This window comes from Pinus tabuliformis, chromosome 2_1 (assembly GCF_031772625.1).
Source record: "Pinus tabuliformis cultivar Carrire ecotype Pingquan chromosome 2_1, CPIR1, whole genome shotgun sequence".
NCBI lineage: Eukaryota > Viridiplantae > Streptophyta > Pinopsida > Pinales > Pinaceae > Pinus > Pinus tabuliformis.
The window spans coordinates 254,708,038-254,729,028 of NC_142299.1; the positions used below are offsets into that span (position 1 = coordinate 254,708,038).

A 20,991-nucleotide genomic window follows, 5' to 3' on the forward strand; every position below is an offset into this window, starting at 1 on the left:
AGACAATGGTGATATTACCACAAAAACATGCTCAACTAGAGAGAATCCTATTTACTATTTTTTGAGGACAACATTTCTTAACGAGGTACCCACCCATGTGGGTAACCCTTAGGAGAAAATGTTTCTCCTATTGTTTAGCTTGCCATCCAACAATGCTATCATGATTTACATATAGCTAGCCTCAGAGGCCTGTTATCCATGGTTTGATCGATGCTTTCTTTACATTTACTCTACTTATCCATTGAAGGTGGGTCAACAAATTTGAGGAACATTAACCATTTTATTATTCAAGTGATTTCATTTAATGTGCAATGGCATTTTAGTATTGATCACAGGTTGAATTTGATGATAGATCGCTTTTGCTTGTACTCTTCTTCCCATACTTAACCTTGGTAGTTAGCACTAGCCCCTAGTCTACTGCAACCTTCCTTGAGGCCTTTCTTTCACTGCCTAGGAGGGGAAAAAATAGGACGCCCTAATTTATGTTGCGTGTCCATGGTAATCCATACTTATCATCTTCAATCTCTCCCTTGTATCCACATCCCATCTTCTAGTTGATTGTTATATGTTACTATTACCCACCAAAAAGTGGGTAATGCTATAGGAGATTTGTTTTCTCCTTCTCTAGATAGTCGACCAACCAATAGCCCTACATTGCTCACTGTATGATGATATGCCATATTCCTCTACCAGTTGGATCAGTCAGATACCTCTTACCATCCGATATTCCTCTTAAAGGAAGGTGGGTCACCATTAGGCAGACACTTCAACCATTTTGCAATCATGTGCTTTTACTTAATGTTTTGGGCATTCTAACATGGATTAATGGGCGATCTAGATGTTTGACTGATCTCGATTATAAACCTATTCTCCCACCTTACCAAGGAGGTTATTTTTTGACCCTAGTCTTGTGGGACCTCATCTAAGGCCTTAGGGTGTTAGGAGGGGCACTACTACGGAAACTTGGATAGATGTAGCGTGTCCATAACTTTTTCATACTTACCACTCTTTATCATTCCCTAGGTTTCATATCCATTCTTTGGGTTTGTTGTCATTGGTTCATTATTATTGGCACCCTCATATCTTCATCCCCGAGTTTGCGCCAAAAACTTTGCCGTGGAGGTTGATGTAGCTAAAAGGTAAAAGCAAAAGATGGCCAAAATGAAATAAAAATAAAAGTTAAAATGCAAAAGATGGCCAGGATATTAATAAGCACATGGGAAAAAGCCTAGCAGAGATCTACCCCCCTCATTTCTCATTGTTTTACATTTAGTTGAATTATTGCTAGGTTTTTTCTATGATCCATGACTAAATGCATAATATTTGTGCAAAATATTAGTTAAATTTTACGTATTAAATACTTCCTCCTTGAAATCCATAGGAGCACTACTAATGTGCATCTCCTATTTAATTTCAATCCTCACGAAAAAGATGGTTATGGTTTAAAGTGGGCAAAAGAGCCCCCCCCCCCAAATTTTCTTACTCCAATCATTTGTCACTTATCTCTAAATTTTGCCCTAAGACTCCATCACCCATGTAGGATCAAGCATTGATGTATTGTCTATTAATCGAAAACTTAAAAAATAAAGTATTTTTCTTCTTTTATCTTTCCTAGGCCTTTAAGGCAAGTCAGTAGGGAATTTTCCTAGGGCTGAATTGATTTAGGGCATTGTGGATGAATGTTTGTGGGAGAAAAACTTAAGATTTATCTCCATAATCCTTTTGAACGCAAAATCTAGCTTTGCTGATGGTAAATCTTCCCTTAGGTGGGTTGATGCCATCTTTCTCTAGATAATTTTGTGCCTTGGAAACCCTAACCCTAGCCTAACTTCAACTTGAGGCCTAGTTTGAGGGTTTGCTCTATTGTTTTGTTGATCTAATCTTCTAGCAAACCCTTTCTTTGACTTTTATGTGTCTAGGTATTTCTTTATTGTTGCATATCAAGAAACCCTAGATTGTACAAGTCTCTATCTGGGCTAGGTTCATGATACATTTCTCCTTTATCAAGAAGAATTGATTGTTTGTCCATCATAGGGTGTCTTCACCTAGATTATATTTTTATCACCTTGAACCCTAGAACTTAGAATATCCTTATAGGTGAGTACTGGGAAGCCTCCCTTGTGAAATTCCCCTAAAGAGTAGGAGGAAGATTGTTGAGGTGATAATGGCAATGTCACTCATTGTTGCCACAGGGTTTAGCCCTTTTCTTGTGAGTCCCCTGACTAGTCTTGCTAGATTTTGCAGCAACAATCACCACTATTGGTTCCCTGCTTTCCTCATCCTTGAGTAGGGGCCTAGGAACTTTGCCTTGAGAGATTGATGCAACCAAAAAAAGAAAAAAGAAAAAGCATGAGCCAATATTAAAATGAAAAAGTTTGGTAGGGATAAATGAAAATGCGTTGACAAAAGCCTAGCTTGATCTCTACCTCTCCCATTATCCCTCACCCACTTGCTAGCTAATGCATGAGCTATTTAAACAAAAGGAACTTTGAATATGCCAACCCCGATGAGTAATGAAATGCTTCATCTTATAGGTGTCAATTATGAATCAATGAAAACTTGTAACTCAAGCTATATCTGTAAAAGAAAAAGGAAATCAATGAAGAAAAATGGTGGGGTAAGAATAAAGGGGTAACTTAGGTCCCACGATTGCTCCCTCTTCACATCATAATGCTTAAGGATGTTGAAATTTCATAGCTGGTACAAGACTGGCATCCCCCATGATGTAAACCCCTTGTCATGTCTTTGATCACTTGCACCTACTAATTGGTGGATCGGCCTAGGAACTGTTACTCCCCATAGGGTTGGAAGCACCTAATAGGGCCTTATGGAAGCTATATCTGTAAAAGAAAAAGGAAATCAATGAAGAAAAAAGGGCGGGGTAAAAATAAGCGAAGGAAAGGGGTAGCTCAGATCCCATGATTGCTCCCTCTTCACATCATAATGCTCAAGGATGTTGGAATTTCATAGCTCGTACAAGACTGGCATCCCCCATGATGTAAACCCCTTGTCATGTCTTTGATCACTTTTGCACCTACTAATTGATGGATTGGCCTAGGAACTGTTTCTCCCCATAGGGTTGGAAGCACCTAATAGGGCCTTATGATAATCCTCCAATATCTAAGTATGGTAACCTGTTTACAAATCATAAGCTAGAAAGAAAACAAATGATGGCAGAAACCGAACACAAGGAAAAATTGTAGATCAATGTGAGAAACCAATTTCAGAATGACTAATTATAGTTGTGATTGCTAGGTGTGCCTGTGTTTCTTAATGCCAAATTGTTCACTATTTTATGCAAGTTATTCAACTGAGCCTCCTGTCAAGATTGATTACTATTGTTTTTGAAGAATTCTCTGTAATCCTTACTGGTGTTGATTCCTGTCCACATTAAAATTTTGATACCTCTTTGTTTAGAGTAAGTTATAGGCCTTTTAAGTAGGTGCATGCTTCCACTTTATTATTAAATATTATGCCTATTCTCCACTCAAAAGGAAAACCAAGGAACACCTTTTGGATTGCAGATGAGCCCTGTGCCTCAACTCATCCTGTTGAATTTCTAGTGATGCAAAGGCTAGAATAGTTTTTCACAATTTGATAACTACTTATATTGATACAAACAATTCCTCCTTTATCCTTTATTCAACAACTAGCTATACATGAAAAACTTCAACCATTAATTCTTCAACAAGAGCAGTAAATAGAGATCACAATAGACAATAAGCAAAAGACATGAGACACCAAGATTAGGCTCACAGCCAAGGCAAAACCCTCACGGGGAAAACCCAAAAATTCTTTCCTTAAGAGAGATTATGTGCATCAATATTGCAGCAAATTGATCCAACAAATCCAAAATAATCAACAATGCAATGCCCAATCAAAGTCTGCTCATAGAAGGATAGATAAACCACTTCTGTCCAATAATTAAGGTCTGCATAAGGAGGATGAAACACAGGCATGAAGTCACTGTAAAAGAGGGCTGTAGTTCCCACTGTGATTGTCAACAAACTGTGGAGAAGATACACCCAAAAATGTCTCGATCAGCTTCAGATTTCTGTCACAAAAAGGAGAGCGAGTCTCTCTGCAATTCTTGGCCACCAAAGAGGTCACAAAACAGAGGTAGAAGTTATCCATAGTCACTGTAGCAATGAACCCTTGGAGATGAACCAAACAGCAGTCAAAATAACCCTTGTAGATTTCCTCACACGTGTGAATATACTCTGAAATAGAAGGCTGAATTATCTTGAGATTTCAGACCGAATTGCATGATGTGTTGATTGGGAAAATGGATGGTAACGACTTCATATTTATAGGGGTCATAAGAGGGTTAATTAGCCCTAGTAGGGCCAACATCATGTCCTTCTTGAAGCCGACTTGTGCAGCAGATTGGGCTGATTTGAAGAGTTAGGATGGGCTGAAAAATTTAGTTACCTCTCCATGATTTTGATGAAAAATGCCGACCATAGCTACCTCATATTTCAACACATCCCTGATTGCACTTTCTTTTCTTTTCCATTCTTCTAGCAAGCATATAAATAACATGTATTTACACTTCATAAGACACAGTGCCACCTTTATTTTTTCCCTTAAAATATTTTCCTGCTCCATCACATATGAGAGATCCGACATACTTAATTCTACCAATTCTTTAATCAATTGCTGCCATTCTTTTATGGCATTGAAGTTTGGTGAATGTCAAGTTTACCTTCATTGTAGAAATGTTTTTGTTATTTGCTACCATAAACAAGTACCTAATTTTGTGAAGGTGCAAATGCCTTGAATTCTGGATAGAGGTTATGTTTTTATTGTGTAAGAATGCCTGATATGGTCATTTCTAACTTGTTGAGTTGCGTTGCTGATTAATTCTATTATTGGATGCAATTATGTTCAGTGGGTGCTACAAGGGCTGCTGTGGATGCTGGATATGTCCCAAATGAACTTCAGGTAATGGACTTCTAGACTTTATTGTTTATTAGATGAGAAGACAGCTTAGCATTATAGGATCTAATTAGTCTGGCAACCCCTTTTTTATTATGATATTATTCTTTTTATTTACATCTTCTCTTCTTTAGGTAGGAGAACCCCTAGGCACTGCTTTGTAGTGTTATTATCCCATGTTTGTGAGTCTCGTCAACCACTTTTGGTAAATGCCAGACCAGTATCATAAAGGTTTTGTTACATCATATCCATCACTTGTACGCATGAAGTGGGGATATCACCTGTCACAACTTCAAATATGTGCTTTTTCCTCTACTAGTTTTTTACTTCAACAAACATGTTTTTAACTAGACTATTTATGCCACTGTTACTGAAGTTGGATAGATCTTTGATGCCACTTAATGATTGACACAATGTTATGTGGATTGAGATGAGTTCCCAAGTATTGAGCAGATATTGGAAGCATCCTTGAACATCTTCCTTTTCTTTATAGCAGTGGGGATGCAAGTCAATATCAGCAAGACCAAAATAAAGATTTTCTCAAATAAAAAGTAGAGCCAACATACATTCTTCTTTGAAGGCAACATTCTTGAAGAAGTAAATGAATACAAGTACCTCGGGATTGATTTCAACCAGTGTTGTTAAAATCGCTATAATATCGCTATATTATCGCTTTATCGCGATTTTTTCCCGAAGCCGATATTATCGCGAGTAATACTCGCGTTTTTTTTGTATATGCGATTTTTTCCCAATTTATCGCCGAGAGTCGGGGCAGCGCGGTTTTATAAGGGATGCTAAATGTTCGAAATGCAATTTTTTTGGAAAGAAACAAATAATTTTTGAGTGGGGCAGCTTAATGATCAAGTCTAGGCCCTAGTATTGATATGCTATACATGGTAATGTGACATTCTCCTTAATCTTCATTTTCATCCTTTTACTTAAATTTTTAATATTACCATGAAATGACTCAGGATGTTTGAGAGTGGTTCTGGCCTCATTGGATTTCATATGGAGAAAGTAGAATTTTAGATTTCATTCAAAATCTAGCAGACTTATCAGTTTTTCAGGATTTCAGGATTGGGAGATTGTAATGTTTCCAGGGGACACCACTTGCCCGGGCTACCATTGCCACCAGTAGAGGATGTGGTCTACCTCATATAGCTCCTACTTCTAGTTCTTCAGCTTCTAGAGTACAGCAGACTCCACTGCCAACTCCACCAACACCAGCATCTACATCTAGAGGGAAAGGGAACGCTGTGGCATTTTCTCGCAAGAGGGGCAGAGGAAATCAATAGGATTAGACTTTAGTATTTTTTTTATTTTATTGTATATGACATTATGACATGATGAGATACAGGCAAATATCATGGAAATTATGAGAGTGGCCGAACTTTTTCCCAGATACATCGAGCAGGAAGATGCAGATGAACTGCAGAAGGAAGTGACGATGGCAGAATTAGAAGCTACATTGAAATGGTTCAAGAAAGACAAGAGTCCTGGACCTGACGGATGGACCATAGAATTCTATCTTGCATTCTTTGATCTCATGGGCCAAGACCTCCTGAATGTAGTTGAAGATAGCAGAAAAAGAGGTCGCATTTCCTCTGCCATTAAATCTACCTTCATAGCTCTTATTCCCAAGTCAAACGCCCCTTGCACTTTCGATGACTTCCGGCCTATATCACTCTGCAATTGCCTTTACAAGATCATTGCTAAAACCATTGCCAACCGGCTCAAGCCTATACTTTCTCAGCACATCTCTGCAGAACAGTTTGCATTCCTTCACCATCGCCAGATCCATGAGGCCATCTCTTCCGCTCAAGAACTGCTGCATACCATGCATATCAAAAAACAGAAAGGTATGATCCTTAAGGTTGATCTTTCCAAAGCATTTGATCGTACCAATTGGCTTTATCTGAGGCTGCTGCTTACTCATCTGGGCTTCCCCTATGAGTTCATCAAATGGACCATGAGCTGCATCACTGATGTCTCTTACAGTGTACTTCTAAATGGGGAAGCCTCCTCCTTCTTTACTTCTGAGAGAGGATTAGACAGGGTTGCCCTCTCTCCCCCCTGTTGTTTTTACTCATCATGGAAGGGCTGAGTAGAATACTTTCTTCTGCTCGTGATAGACAAATACTTACTGGAATCAAGATTACAGATCATCTCATCCTCACACACCTTCTTTTTGTTGACGATATCCTTATCTTTCTTAATGGAGGCATTGGAGACTCTACCACCCTCCATAACTCATTTCATCTTTTTCAACTTGCTACTGGAATGATGATCAATGTACAAAAATCCTCCATCACCTCATATGGATGCTCTGTCAATGAAATTGCTTTTGCAAATCAGCGATTTCCTTATAATAACCTGACTCTGGCAGATGGTATTAAATATCTTGGCTTCCGATTGAAGCCTAATGGTTACAGGATCGCTGACTGGTTGTGGCTGATTGCCAAAGTGGAAAAGAGATTACAAGTTTGGTATCACCGTTATCTTTCCCGTGCAGGCAGGCTCATTCTTATCAAGGCAGTGATTGAGGCCACTCCAGTTTACTGGATGGCCCTGACTTGGATACCGAAGGGTATTCTCAACAGATTACAGCATATTTGTAGCAGGTTTCTTTGGAAGGGTCACCAGCCGGGTAGGATATTTGCATGGGTGAAATGGGACACTATTGCAAGACCTAAGCACTGGGGGGGATGGGGTATCAAGCGACTTGACCTCTTCTCTAGAGCTCTGGCTGCCAAACTTGGTTGGCAGCTACTCACCTCAGAAAGTCTATGGACCAAAGTTGCAAGCGCAAAATACATATGGCCTATGAATGTGATGGACTGGATATGTAGTGAACGAAGAGTGCATCATAACATATCTTCCATCTGGAAAGCTGTCATTGGTACCCTTCCTTTACTCCGAGAAAGTTTAACTTGGCGCATCAAGGCTGGAAATGCTGTTCGTATTGGCCTGGATCCCTGGGTTGGATGTGGAAATACTCACAGACTCTCTGCAGGCATCATCCAACACCTTAATGACAGGGGCATAACTCACATCATGCACATTGGGGATCAGGCCAACTCATCATTTCTTCATCAAGCTTGGACCAGTGCTCAAGCACTTGACATTCCGGCGCAATGGCACGATGAATGGACTGTATTTACGGATGCACTTTCTCAAGCCCACATCAGAATTACAGATGGCCCCGACGAAATCATTTGGGCTTTTTCTAAACATGGATATTATACCCCGAAACTCGGCTATTTAAAGCTCATGGAGACTCACATACCTCCCGTCATTCAGCCAACTTGGAGGTCATTATGGAAACTCAAGTCTGCCCCGCGTACTAGACTGCTCTTGTGGAATATCATCTTCGACAAAGTACCCACAGGCACCAATTTGATGAAGCGCTCCTTCCACGGACCATTCCGATGCCACCTTTGCCACCTGGACGAAGAAAGCACATTACATCTATTTCTGACCTGCAGGATTACTGTTCGCTTCTGGAATGACCTCATCTCTCATTTCTCGCATCTGAAACATTGGCATGGAAGCAGTATTATGGAAGCATGGGAAAACTGGAATACAGAACATTCGGGGAAAGCTATTAATTTACTGCCTCTTGCTTGCTGGGCTATCTGGATTGCCCGAAACCAGGCCATATTCAACTTGAAGGTCCCTCACTGGCAATCTATCCTTCTTCATACCATTGCAGAGTATAACTTAATCCCGGACGAAGAACATACTGGTCCTATCCGCATATTGAGACAACTGGACATTGACAAATCAAAACCTTGGGGTTTTTTTGATGGTTCAGCTCAGGAGGTGGGGTGTGGGGGAGGAGCTATTCTTCACCTTAATGAATCACACAGCTATAAGATACAAATCAATCTTGGCAGAGGAACCAATAACTTCTCTGAACTATGCACTGCAAAACACCTCATTCATTTTGCCATTCTTAAAAACTGTAGACATCTCCAGTTATTTGGTGATTCCAAAATTGTATGCAATTGGCTGTCTGGTGCATCACATTGTCATGCATTTACATTAAGGCACATTCTTGATGAGGCAAAGAGGCTGATAACTTCTTTTGACTCATTTACTTGTCTTCATATCTACAGGGAACAAAACACTGATGCTGACCATCTTTCCAAAGAGGCAGCGCACAGGCAAGGAGACAATTGGCTGATTCAGGAGGTGAGAGAAGGGTCTTTCTACCAGTATTACCATAGGCCCTTTGATGACCAGATGGAAATCGGGCGCTAAGGCCCATTTACAGTTTCATAATTTTGTAATTTTGCTGTAAATATTTATAGATCTATATGGCTCTCTGCGAAGAGCATCAGACACAAAATTTGTTATACTTTACAGTATCTTTTTTGGACAGCTCCCTGCGTGGAGAATGATGTTTATTTTTGATTAAACAGTTTACAGACAGAACTCGATAGGCACTGCTGCCTCTTCTTGAATGCTTCGGCATGTGCAAAATGTAATTTCTCAACTTAATAGAAATTACGACTTTTTCCCAGGGGAAAAAAATGACATGATGAGATACATTATTATATTTTTTGTTGATATTTTGAGGCTGAGTTGGGACTCAGGAGTCGGGACTTATTATTCAGGACATGATTCAATGTTATGTGTGATTTTAGCACTAGAAATGACATTAAACATCTTATTTATTAGTTATTTTATCATATTTATGTGTCAATGTATTTATTTTATGTTGTAGATGGTTTAGATATTAAAAAAATTGAAAAAAAATGAATATTTTTGTACCAAACGATTTTTTCCCGATTATTTCCCGATAATTACGATTTTTCCCGATTTTTTCCTCGCGCCGATATTATCCCGATAATGATTAATGCAACATTGATTTCAACACCAAGCTTAATTGGGAGCACTGCAGAAAGAAGAGAATTTTAGGAGGGTGGAAAGCATTAAATGCTCTTCAAAACAGATATAGAGAGACAGAGTTATGGGATTGGAAAACAATTAAAGTGCTTTTTGGGCTCCTAGTTTGTCCAGTGATATTATATGGGTGTGAATTGTGGGTTAGCAGCATCCCTCTCTCAAAATGGAAGCAAATTGAGAAAAATCCAAAAACGTTTGATCATGAGCAAGTTTAAAATAAAAAGTTCAGCGTCTTATGAGATAATGTTGAGTGAAACAGGAGCAACTTCCATCGAAGCAATTGCTATGGTGCGTCTCATAAGGTATCTTCAGAGAATTGAGCAAATGGCAGAAGGTAGATTGTTTAAAATTATCTTCAATGAAGGAATGAGTGAAAGAAAGAAATCATGGATGAGACAAAACAACAAATGGATGCAAAAATGGAATATTTACCTCAATGCATGTCCCACAAATAACAAGGATTTAAAGAGTTATGTTATGGAGAAGTTTCATAAGCATATATGGGGACAAGAGTTGGGAAGAAAGCAGAATACATTGGAGCCAACATTCCATGGAGAGAAAAGATTTTTATTGCTCAATTAAAACTAACTCGCATCAACTACGGTGCAAAACAGGTCAGTGGAAAAGGCCTAAAGAAGCTTTGGAAGAGTGGGTGTGTACTTTTTGCACTTCTAGGGTAGTGGATTCGGAAAAACATTTCATTTTGGAATATGATACTTTCAGAGGCATCAGAGGCAGTTACAACAGTATGTTAATAGCGGTTCATTGACATTGTCTTTTCAGTGAGGTGACTGTTAGAAGGTTGGGTCAGCTCATCATTAATTTGAATAATAAGAGGATTGAATTGCAAAAGGCAAAAAGCAGGGAAGCTAGTGGTCCCATAGACTATATCTAGTCTTGTGGATGTTAAAATTGTTGATTTGTGGTAGCATCAGATGTGCTCTAGCCATGAAAATTCGTGGAGAGGCTAAGGCACATAAGATCTCTAAGGACCAGAAATGGTTTGGGGAAATTCCACCCGGTTGGAGAGATATTAAAATAATTAATATTTTTAATGGGGTTCCTAAGCCTAAACTTAGGAAAATTAAAATATTAATGGGTATTAATATCAAGCCAAATCTAATCTTAGTTGTTGATTAGAGACTTAATCTCGGCTGTTGAAGACTGTACAGGAAAAGTATAAGAGGAGGCTTGAGAGTCAGTTGGAGATACACCAAGTTGATCAGTCAGTTCGATATTCTGGAGCGGGGCTTGCTGAGAAAATTTGAGCTAGTGGTATGTTGCAGCGAGGGGCAGTGAGTACATAATAGAGAGGCAGGGATAGTGCCAGAGGGTCAACGCATTGACCGAAGAGGCTGACGCAGAGGCAGCAGGAGCTACGCAGAGGCAGCTGGGGACTGCGTAGAGGTTGAGGGGCCTGCGTGGGTGACGTAGAGGGCTAGAGAGCTGACGCAGAGAGCCAGGAGGCTGACGCAGAGGCTTCAGGAGCTGAGCTGAAGCTAGCAGGGCTGATGCAGGGCCAAGAGGAAGCGCCAGAAGGGTTTTCTTGGGGTAGACTAGCGCTGAGAGGTTGAATATCTGTCTCCGAGAAGAGGTATTACTGCCGTGGAACAATCTTTGTTGGGTGAGCCGTTTCTGGAACCCTAGTTGTACTCAAAAATCTGCATAATAATAAAACCCTCAGAATTGTTGCACCGGTTTTCCCGCATTGGGTTTTCCCGGGGACGATTGTCCAAAAATAATGGTGTCCCTTGTGTTTTTGTCTCAGTATTTCAGTCGTTGATCTGTATATGAGTTAAGGTTGCATTTGTGTTTATTTCAATATCTATATTTATAAATAACTTGTTAATGGAATGAACAAGTAGGAGAAATTAAACTAGATAATGCAGTGGGGATTTCTAACGTGTCAGACTTAGAAATTTCAACATGGTATCGGAGCGTTGTAGATCATAGGAGGACTGAAGGCATCAACGATATCGAAAATTTGCAGTAATAGCAGTGGTCCCAAGAGACATAGTTGCTCTTAAGCAGAAGGCAGCAAAGAAGAAGTAACACAGAGGGCCTGCGTAATCATTTTGAGGCAAGGAGAGGGCTAGCGCAGAGGCAGAAGAGGCTCACAAAGAGCCATGTCATCCTACTTAGCCAGGTAGGATTGACGCAGTTGGCCAGAGGAGCGATTCAGCCTTTGCCGGGATTGCACAGAGCTGGAAGGCTCAGTTTCTTCAGTTGCCGGGGCCTAGGGAGCTGTGGGCAGATTGTGGTTGGGAAGCTGGTGGGGTGCTGTTTTTGTCGAAGCAGAACAGTACCTAATGGGACAGAACCAAGGTAGAGGGAGTCACTACCTTGATGGATTTCTAGCCAAGAAATCTAGATCCGAGTTGCATTTGCAAGGAGGATTGGATAGGAGTGGTTCGAGATTTGGCGGGAGGCTTTCTAGCAAGGAAATTAGGACTTAGAGGGAGATTTCCACGAGGGAAGTCAAAACTCAGAGGGAATCTAGAAGAGGAGCGGAAATGGTAGTGAACGCGCTGAGGAATCAGGACGGGTTGGATGGGGCTTCCAACTTTGTCATCTGGAAGTCCAGGATCCTGGCAGTCCTAGTTCGACATCGCATTAAGGAATTTGCTTTGAGACACATGGCTATCCTAGTCGACCCAGCTGAGAATGAGAAGTATGAGGATGCAATAGCGAGGGCGAAGTGCATGATCCTTGACGGGGTCAAAGATCATGTCGTACCACATATTGCTGAGAAGAATACAGCAAAGGAGATATGGGATAATTTGAAGACATTGTATGAAGGCTCTTCCGTGCAGCGAAAGATGCTATTGGAAAATCAGCTGCGGCTGTATCAGATGCAGAAGGGAGAGCAGATAGATCTGTTCCTCCTCGGATTGCAAGAGATTCGTGACCAACTTACTTCTGTAGGGTCTACACCGGATCCAGAATTCATGGTGAGGACAACCTTGAATACATTCTCTGAGGAATGGGAGACATTTGTCCAAAGTATTTTGGGCAGGGCTACTCTTCCAGGGTGGGAGGAGATGTGTGCAGCTCTTCGCCAAGAAGAGATCAGATGGTTGACCAAGGCGGGGAGTAGTGGCAAGTGAGGTTGAATCAAGAAAGAGGAGGAGAATGCGGCTCTAGCATCTGCGGGACAACAGGGAAAGAGGAAGAAGAAGGATATCTCCAAGTTGAAGTGCTTCCGTTGTGGGGAGCTAAGACATTATGCATCCCAGTGTCCCAGGAAGAAAAACAAGGGAGAGGCTTTCGACTCCAAGGCAGCGCCAGCTAAGGCGGAGAAAGAAGTCGAGACTAATGACGACTGTGCCATGAGTGCTCATGCATCTCTAGAGAAGAGGTCGGGAGACATCGAGTTGTAGTCAGGATCCTTGAGGTGCCCAAACTGTTGATCATATCCGGCTATGGGAGTCCTTAACGATAGTAGTAGGATGACAGAGGTTGGGTGGAGCAAAGTGTAGGGAAGCATCAAGGCAGTGCTTGGGTGCAGAAATCTAAGGCAGCGTAGTGGAGATTGCAACAATGTGAGAGGCACATAGGTGTATGCAGCAGCGCAGTGGTAGTAGAGGGAGCACAGGATAGCAGCAGAGGCAACTTTAGTTTCATGAGGCTTCCAGACTGACTAGGATGTCAGTATTTGGGTAGATCAGTTACTTAATTCTTGGTAATTGAGTTGCAGTGCAGCCGTTAGCAGTGGCAGTGCTTGGGGCAGCTTGGGCAGCATATTGAGAGAGAGCTGCAGTACAGATATAGCAGTGACAGTGTCATGGGCAACATATTTAGAGGGAGCTGCAGTACAAATGTAGTAGTGGCAGTGTCATGGGTAGCAGTACAGGAAGCAATAATGCAGATGATGTGAGGCAACATGCCAAGCATTAGCACAGGTACGGGTGCGGAAGGATTAGTGTGATGTTTCAGTGGTGGAGCATTACTAGAGAACATTCCTCGCTAAGAGGGAGCGTTGAGTTGTGGCAGTAGTGGATGTGCTCTAGCCATGAAAATTGGTGGAGAGGCTAAGGCACATAAGATCTCCAAGACCCAAAAATGGTTTGGGGAAATTCCACCCAGTTGGAGAGATATTAAAACAATTAATATTTTTAATGGGATTCTGTTATGAATATAATTCATAACAATTAGCTAAATAAAATAAATATTAAATATTAATAATTAAATATTGGTTAGGTTAAATAAGTCATTAATTAAGTGAACAGGCATGTCTAAAAGACATGCCCATTCATGAAAGGTCACCTACTGAGGTATAAAAGCAGGGTCCTCATTGTACATTCAAATCATCTCATACATTTTTATATAATAATAAATAATTATTTTAAATACCTTATGTGTATTTTAACATTCAAGTTTTTCAAGTTATCAGTTTCGTGCATCAGCATAAGTTTTTATGCTACAGTGGTATCAGAGCCATGGCACACGATATAATCATGCGGGCCTTTGAATGCAGTTCGCTGCACAATGTGCCATTACGTTCATATCTTGATTACGTTGAGCAGTCTAATGAAATTCAAAAAGTATTTCAGCATCTAGAAAAATCATATCCTGAAATTAAAGCAGGTATAAAGGAAATTGATAATAATGGAGAAGATTTTGATCAAAATAATGAAAATGAAGATGTAATAGATGATGATATATTTGAAGAAGCAGTAGATGATTATAATGTTGAAGATGAAGTTGATCTTGATGTGGATGAGAATGATAATTCAGATGTAGCGTTGGCTATAAAGAGAAATTTATTGCTTGAAGGACAGGATGGGGAAGATGATATAGAACTTCAGAAGATAGACAAAGACCATGCAAAACTAGCCCAAATGAATTTCTCAATATTGAAGTGAGAAGCAACAACGCTTTTTGAAGTGATCACAAAGGATGAAACCCAAGAAAGCGAGACTATGGTGCCAGTGATTGTGGCGAGCGCAACCAGTCTGCTAGACAAATAGTATCAGGCCCCTGCTTACGCTTTGAAAATTATTATCATGGCAGATTTCACCGCCTTTCTTTATTACGCAGGATCATGCAAACCAAATCCTGGTATTCCAACCATTGGTTTTATTATACGGCAGGGATGCAAAGATGTTTTCCAAGAATGTGTGGATGGTTTTCTTGCTGTGGCAAAAGTGTCAGCCTGCCATCGTTTGGAGGACGTGTTGGATGACTTGGTGGCTTCTCTGTGTAAATTCACAACACTTTTGAACCCATCTGCATCTATTGAAGAACCTGTTCTTGCCCTTGGCGATGATACAAAAGCAAGGATGGTGACTGTTGCAGTTTTCACAATAGCCAATAGGTTTGGGGACTATATTCGGAATGGATGGAGGAGTACCCTTGATTGTATTATCAGATTACACAAGTTAGGTCTATTTCCTGCCCGGATTGCAAGTGATGCAGCTGATGACCCAGAACTTGTAAATGATTCTATACATGGGAAAGTTTCCTCTGGGGGTCCATCTCTGTCTCATATGCCCTCAATAGACACACGCCGACGAACATCAAGGTTAATGGGTAGATTTAGTCAGTTTTTGTCTCTTGACAGTGATGAACCAAGGACCCAGCCAGCTGAACAGCAACTTGCTGCACAACAGCGCACTGTGCAAACAATCCAACAGTGCCGTATAGATAGCATATTCACTGAGAGTAAGTTTTTGCAAGCTGAATCGTTGCTGCAATTAACAAGGGCCCTCATCTGGGTAGCAAGTAGTTTACAGAAGGGCAATTCAACTGAAGATGAGGATACTGCTGTGTTTTGTCTTGAGTTATTGATTGCTATTGCACTGAATAATAGGGACAGAATTATGATTCTATGGCAGGGCATTCATGATTATATTGCAGGTATTGTACAGTCAACAGGTATGCCTTGTGCTCTAGTAGAAAAGGCTGTCTTTGGACTCTTATGTATCTGTCAATGGTTGCTACCATACAAGGAAAACCTTTCAGAGGAGCTTTTAAGATCTGTACAACTTATTTTAAAACTGAATGCTAGGGTGTCTGATGTGTATTGTGAGAGCATTACTCAAGAAATCATGCAACTTGTGAAAACAAATGTTGGGCACATTAAATCTCCAATTCCCTCGGGAACTCTCAGAACCACTTCACGTCGTGCAAACCCTAAACCACCTGCCACCTCCAGCAATACCACAAATGAACAACGATTATCAAGTTCTACTACTTCATTGACATCTGGTAAGCAAATCCAGCGGCAGCCGAGGAAACGTTTGGAGCATTTAAAGCAAGACACCAGTTCGGTAGCAGAAACCTCCATTAATTCATATCCTGGTGCTCACGAGACCCCTTCTGAAGATATTGAATCTACGTCCTCCATATCTCAGATCCGAGATCCCATTATAACTGATGCTCAGTATCCCAGTTCCTGTTTTTCCAACCCTAATGGAACCCCTACGGAGATTAACAGCTTCCCAGGTACAGCCCAGTCGGAAATCCTCAGTAGTATTCATGATTCTAGATGTGAAACTAGCAGAGTATTATTCAAAACACCAGAGAAGCAGGATGCTGAGATCCTTGCCAGTGAGAAAACTTCTGATGACATCCATATTAATGTCGTCAGTAAGGAATGCTATCCCAGTGCCTGTTTTTCCAATATTAAGGGAAAACCAATCCCAAATCTTCAAAATTTTAAAAGACGTTATAAAGTTACTAATGGAAGGGTCCACGATATTACGGGGTCAACTGACGTGACCAATGGATGTGACCAACACTCGTTCAAAAAAAAGGGAATTACACTCAAATCGCCTATTTAAAAAAAATCGAACTATATATATATATATATAAAAGTCTACAGATACAACCTTAGCGTGCATTATCAAGCATAATGATGATTCGCTAGGATGGCTGGACATTGAAAGAGAGAAAAAAACAAACGAAATAAATAATAACATAATCTGCTCTAGGATGGTTGGACATCGAAAGAGAGAAAAAAACAAACGAAATAAATAATAACATGATCTGCTGAGTAGTGGACAATTCGATTAGATGCGCTCTGGCTGCATTGTCCAGGACTTTTAAGTTTAACGCTGCATCCATTCCGTTGTAATGGAGTGGTTTATTGTTTTCTTAAAATTGTTATTCTGGGAATGCTTTCGTTGATTGAAAATCAAAAAAAGAAAAAAGAAAAAAAGAATTACTTGAGTTTTAAAAAAAAAAAAAAAAAGAAACTTGAAGTTATAAAACTAAAAAAAATAAATAAAAAAATAAAAATTATAGATTTATAAAAATAAAAAATATAGGGTTAAAAAAAAATCAGTAATATAAAACAAAAAAAAATCCAAGGAAATAGTACTGAGAAGCTACCTGACGAATCAATGACCAAGTTGTATACATCGACAGTGACTAAGTGAAGCAAACCCCAATATTAAAGCTTCGAGGACAAAGCTTCTGAAGGGAGAGGCTATGTTATGAATATAATTCATAACAATTAGCTAAATAAAATAAATCTTAAATCTTAATAATTAAATATTGGTTAGATTAAATAAGTCATTAATTAAGTGAACAGTGATGTCTAAAAGACATGCCCATTCACGAAATGTCACCTGCTGAGGTATAAAAGCAGGGTCCTCATTGTACATCCAAATCATCTCATACATTTTTATATAATAATAAATAATTATTTTAAATACCTTCTGTGTATTTTAACATTCAAGTTTTTCAAGTTATCAGTTTCATGCATCAGCATAAGTTTTTATGCTACAGGTTCCTAAGTCTAAACTTAGGAAAATTAAAATATTAATGGGTATTAATATAAAACTGGGTGAGAATGTTCTAAATGACATGGATCAAACCAAATCTAATCTTAGCCGTTGATTAGAGACTTAATCTCGGCCGTTGAAGACTCAAAAGGAGAAGTATAAGAGGAGGCTTGAGGGTCAGTTGGAGATACACCAAGTTGATCAGTTAGTTCGATTTTCTGGAGCGGGGCTTGCTGAGAAAATTTGAGCTAGTGGTTTGTTGCAGTGAGGGGCAGTGAGTACATAGCAGAGAGGCAGGGATAGTGCCAGAGGGTCAGCATAGTGACAGAAGAGGCTGATGTAGAGGGAGCTGGAGCTACGCAAAGACAACAAGAGCTACGCAGAGGCAGCTGGGGATTGTGCAAAGGTTGAGGGGCCTGCGTGGGTGACGCGGAGGGCTAGAGAGCTGACGCAGAGAGCCAGGAGGTTGACGCAGAGGCGTTAGAGGCTGAGCGGAAGCTAGCAGGGATGACACAGGGCTAAGAGGAAGCGCCAGAAGGATTTGCTTGGGGCAGATTAGCGCTGAGAGGCTGAATATCTGTCTCCGAGAAGAGGTATTTATTGTCGTGGAACAATCTTTGTTGGGTGAGCCATTTCTGACACCCTATTTGTACTCAAGGATCTGCATAATAATAAAACCCTCAGAACTGCTGCACTAGTTTTCCCGCATTGGGTTTTTCTGGGGACGATTGTCCAAAAATAATGGTGTCCCTTGTGTGTTTGTCTCAGTATTTCAGTCGCTGATCTTTATATGAGTTAAGGATGCATTTGTGTTTATTTCAGTAACTATATTTATAAATAACTTGTTAATGGAATGAACAAGTAGGAGAAATTAAACCATATAATGTAGTAGGGATTTCTAACGTGTCAGACTTAGAAATTTCAACAAAAATTTCATTCATTCATTATATGTGGTTTAATCCTCAATATGGTGCTAAAGCTATGGAAATTTTCTCTTTATCATCAATGGTCATGGATAAGTTTTTCTGTCCATTTATCCTTTAGTAAATCTGGATTTTTATGCTCTCCATTTCCTTGATTTGATTTTTTCCCCTGTTTGTGGAGAATCCTTCTTTCTAAACTTGGACAATGTTATGAACACAAACATGTAAAATAATATAGATAAATAATAATTAATACTAATAAATACTCATCAGGAAAGGTCATGGATAAGTTTTTCTGTCCATTTATCCTTTAGTAAATCTGGATTTTTATGCTCTCCATTTCCTTGATTTGATTTTTTCCCGTGTTTGTGGAGAATCCTTCTTTCTAAACTTGGACAATGTTATGAACACAAACATGTAAAATAATATAGATTAATGATAATTAATACTAATAAATACTCATCAGGAAAGGACATGTCCCAAAGGACTTGACTCTTTATGTGAGCACTCCCGCCTAGCTATATAAACATTGCCCCCATTGTATTCCAACCATCTCATATCGTTCATTCATACAATATATATTATTATTGCTCCTATAAATAGATTCTTCTAATATATTCCAAGTATTCTGGATTATTCAACCCGTGAGCCAAGTTTGGCTGTCACATTTTGTATTAGAGCGTTGTTTCTAATTCTTATCTTGGGCTAAGCTCTTATTAGAGCCTCATTCTCCAATCCTTGCCATTGGCCAAACTTTCTCCACACATTCAAATTTTTTTGGGGTTTTCTCAATTTCATGTCCTTTGACCAAGCCGAAGGAAAAAAAAGAGGTCCTTGGCCATTAAAAAAAGAAAAGAAAAAGTTTTGAAGAGAAAAAATAAATATATATAATATCCCCGCTACTGCCATCCAATGCATACATCAGTCACCACCATCGTATGCCATCCCCTAACACGGAGTTTCATGCAGCCGCTGTCACCGCTCATGTTTCTCCTGCTTCCTGTCACCACCCAACAACAACTGCTACTGCTTCCACACCTTGCCGCATCCACTCACATTTTGTACATCTACCTCTGCCCACTGCCATGCGACTGCAGCAACAAAATCCACATCACATTCAAAATTAATTTGCCACTGCTCAGAAAATTAAGTCACCATCTTTACAGTCATCGTGCTGCTGTACTCTATACCCTTCATTGTATCAGCGGCTACCATATCCATTCTGCATCCATATCGTTTAATTTCAATCACCATCATACAATCACATGTTCTTACAAATCCATCTGTTGTGTTTATACGTGTAGTCCTGCCTCCTCATCATACTTTTTTTATAGAAAGGTACAATTTTGAATATCAAATAAAAAATAATTGAAAAAAATCCCTTAGCCCAATTCAAAGTTATAAGGGGGGCACTTCTTTACTTTATTTATAGTTCAATAAAGAAAGGTATATTAAAATAAAAATCCTTTAGTATAGCAAAATATTAAGGAACTTCATTAAAATATATTAAGAAAAGGGGTGGTTAAGTGAACATAAAGGTACCTTTTTTAGAGAATAATTGGTATTATAAATAATACCAACATTTTAAAGTACCAAGCTAGGGTAACTTTATAAGGTTATTTTCTATTAATAATAAAAGAGCTGAATTGGAGAAAAGTGAAACTGTGAACTATGACTTCTATATACAAGTCAACGTTTTGGACTGAATGCCCTTTCTGTGAAACAAAATTTATGTTTTGGTCGATTCTTAAAAATCACAAACATGATTGTCCAATGTGTGGAAAATTATTTATTATGGAAGGATATCAAGGGAATGTTAGAAAATCGGAAAGGCATAAATATTTTCTCTTGTTGATAATTGCTTGTGATTTCTTTGAGGTTCTTATTATCTTTCTTATGTTCTTCTTTTATCTTAGTTCATCAAGCAAATATCAAAACCAAAAGACAAAGATCAAGGACACCAGATGTAGGCACTCAGCCAGGTCTAAAACCCATATATAGGGGAAAACACAGTCAAGAACTCTTCCTTCAGTAATTCAAATGAGATAGACCAAGACCCTAGACCAACAGACGTTCCTCCTCAACCAAGTCAGCCCTCAAACTGTTCTTCCAACCTATAAAGATCAACTACAATGATATTGCATCAACACTGCTTCAATACTGCATCAATATTGTATCAAGGACATATTTTCGACCCTACTGCAACATAATTTCGGCCCAACTTCAAGACTGCAATTTTGGCCCTCCAACAACTTTAGTTCCTTCGCACATGTGAGATAAGGGAGAGAGAATTTTGACTTTCTTAGCAAATATTGACCTCCTTATTCTTCGCTAGCCCTTTCCTTCTTCCTTCTTGAATTTCACACTCTTTGCTCCTTCTAGCTACTGCAATTCGAACTTCTGTGTGTTCTTCTCCAAATGAGTTGAGTTGCTGCTTATATATGGTCCTTCTAGGTGATTGAATTCTTCCTTTGAGGCATGTTACCGCT

The 20,991-nt window shown here is 39.6% G+C and overlaps 1 long non-coding RNA gene across 1 annotated transcript in view; it reads left to right on the forward strand.

The window, feature by feature from the left end:
- Positions 1-4,889: 4,889 nt before the first annotated feature.
- LOC149199675 (uncharacterized) overlaps positions 4,890-20,991 on the forward strand; it is a 92,494-nt gene continuing 76,392 nt past the window's right edge. Inside the window, exon 1 of the long non-coding RNA XR_016253307.1 lies at positions 4,890-4,944. This is a non-coding gene — a long non-coding RNA (uncharacterized LOC149199675). The remainder of the gene's footprint in view (positions 4,945-20,991) is intronic.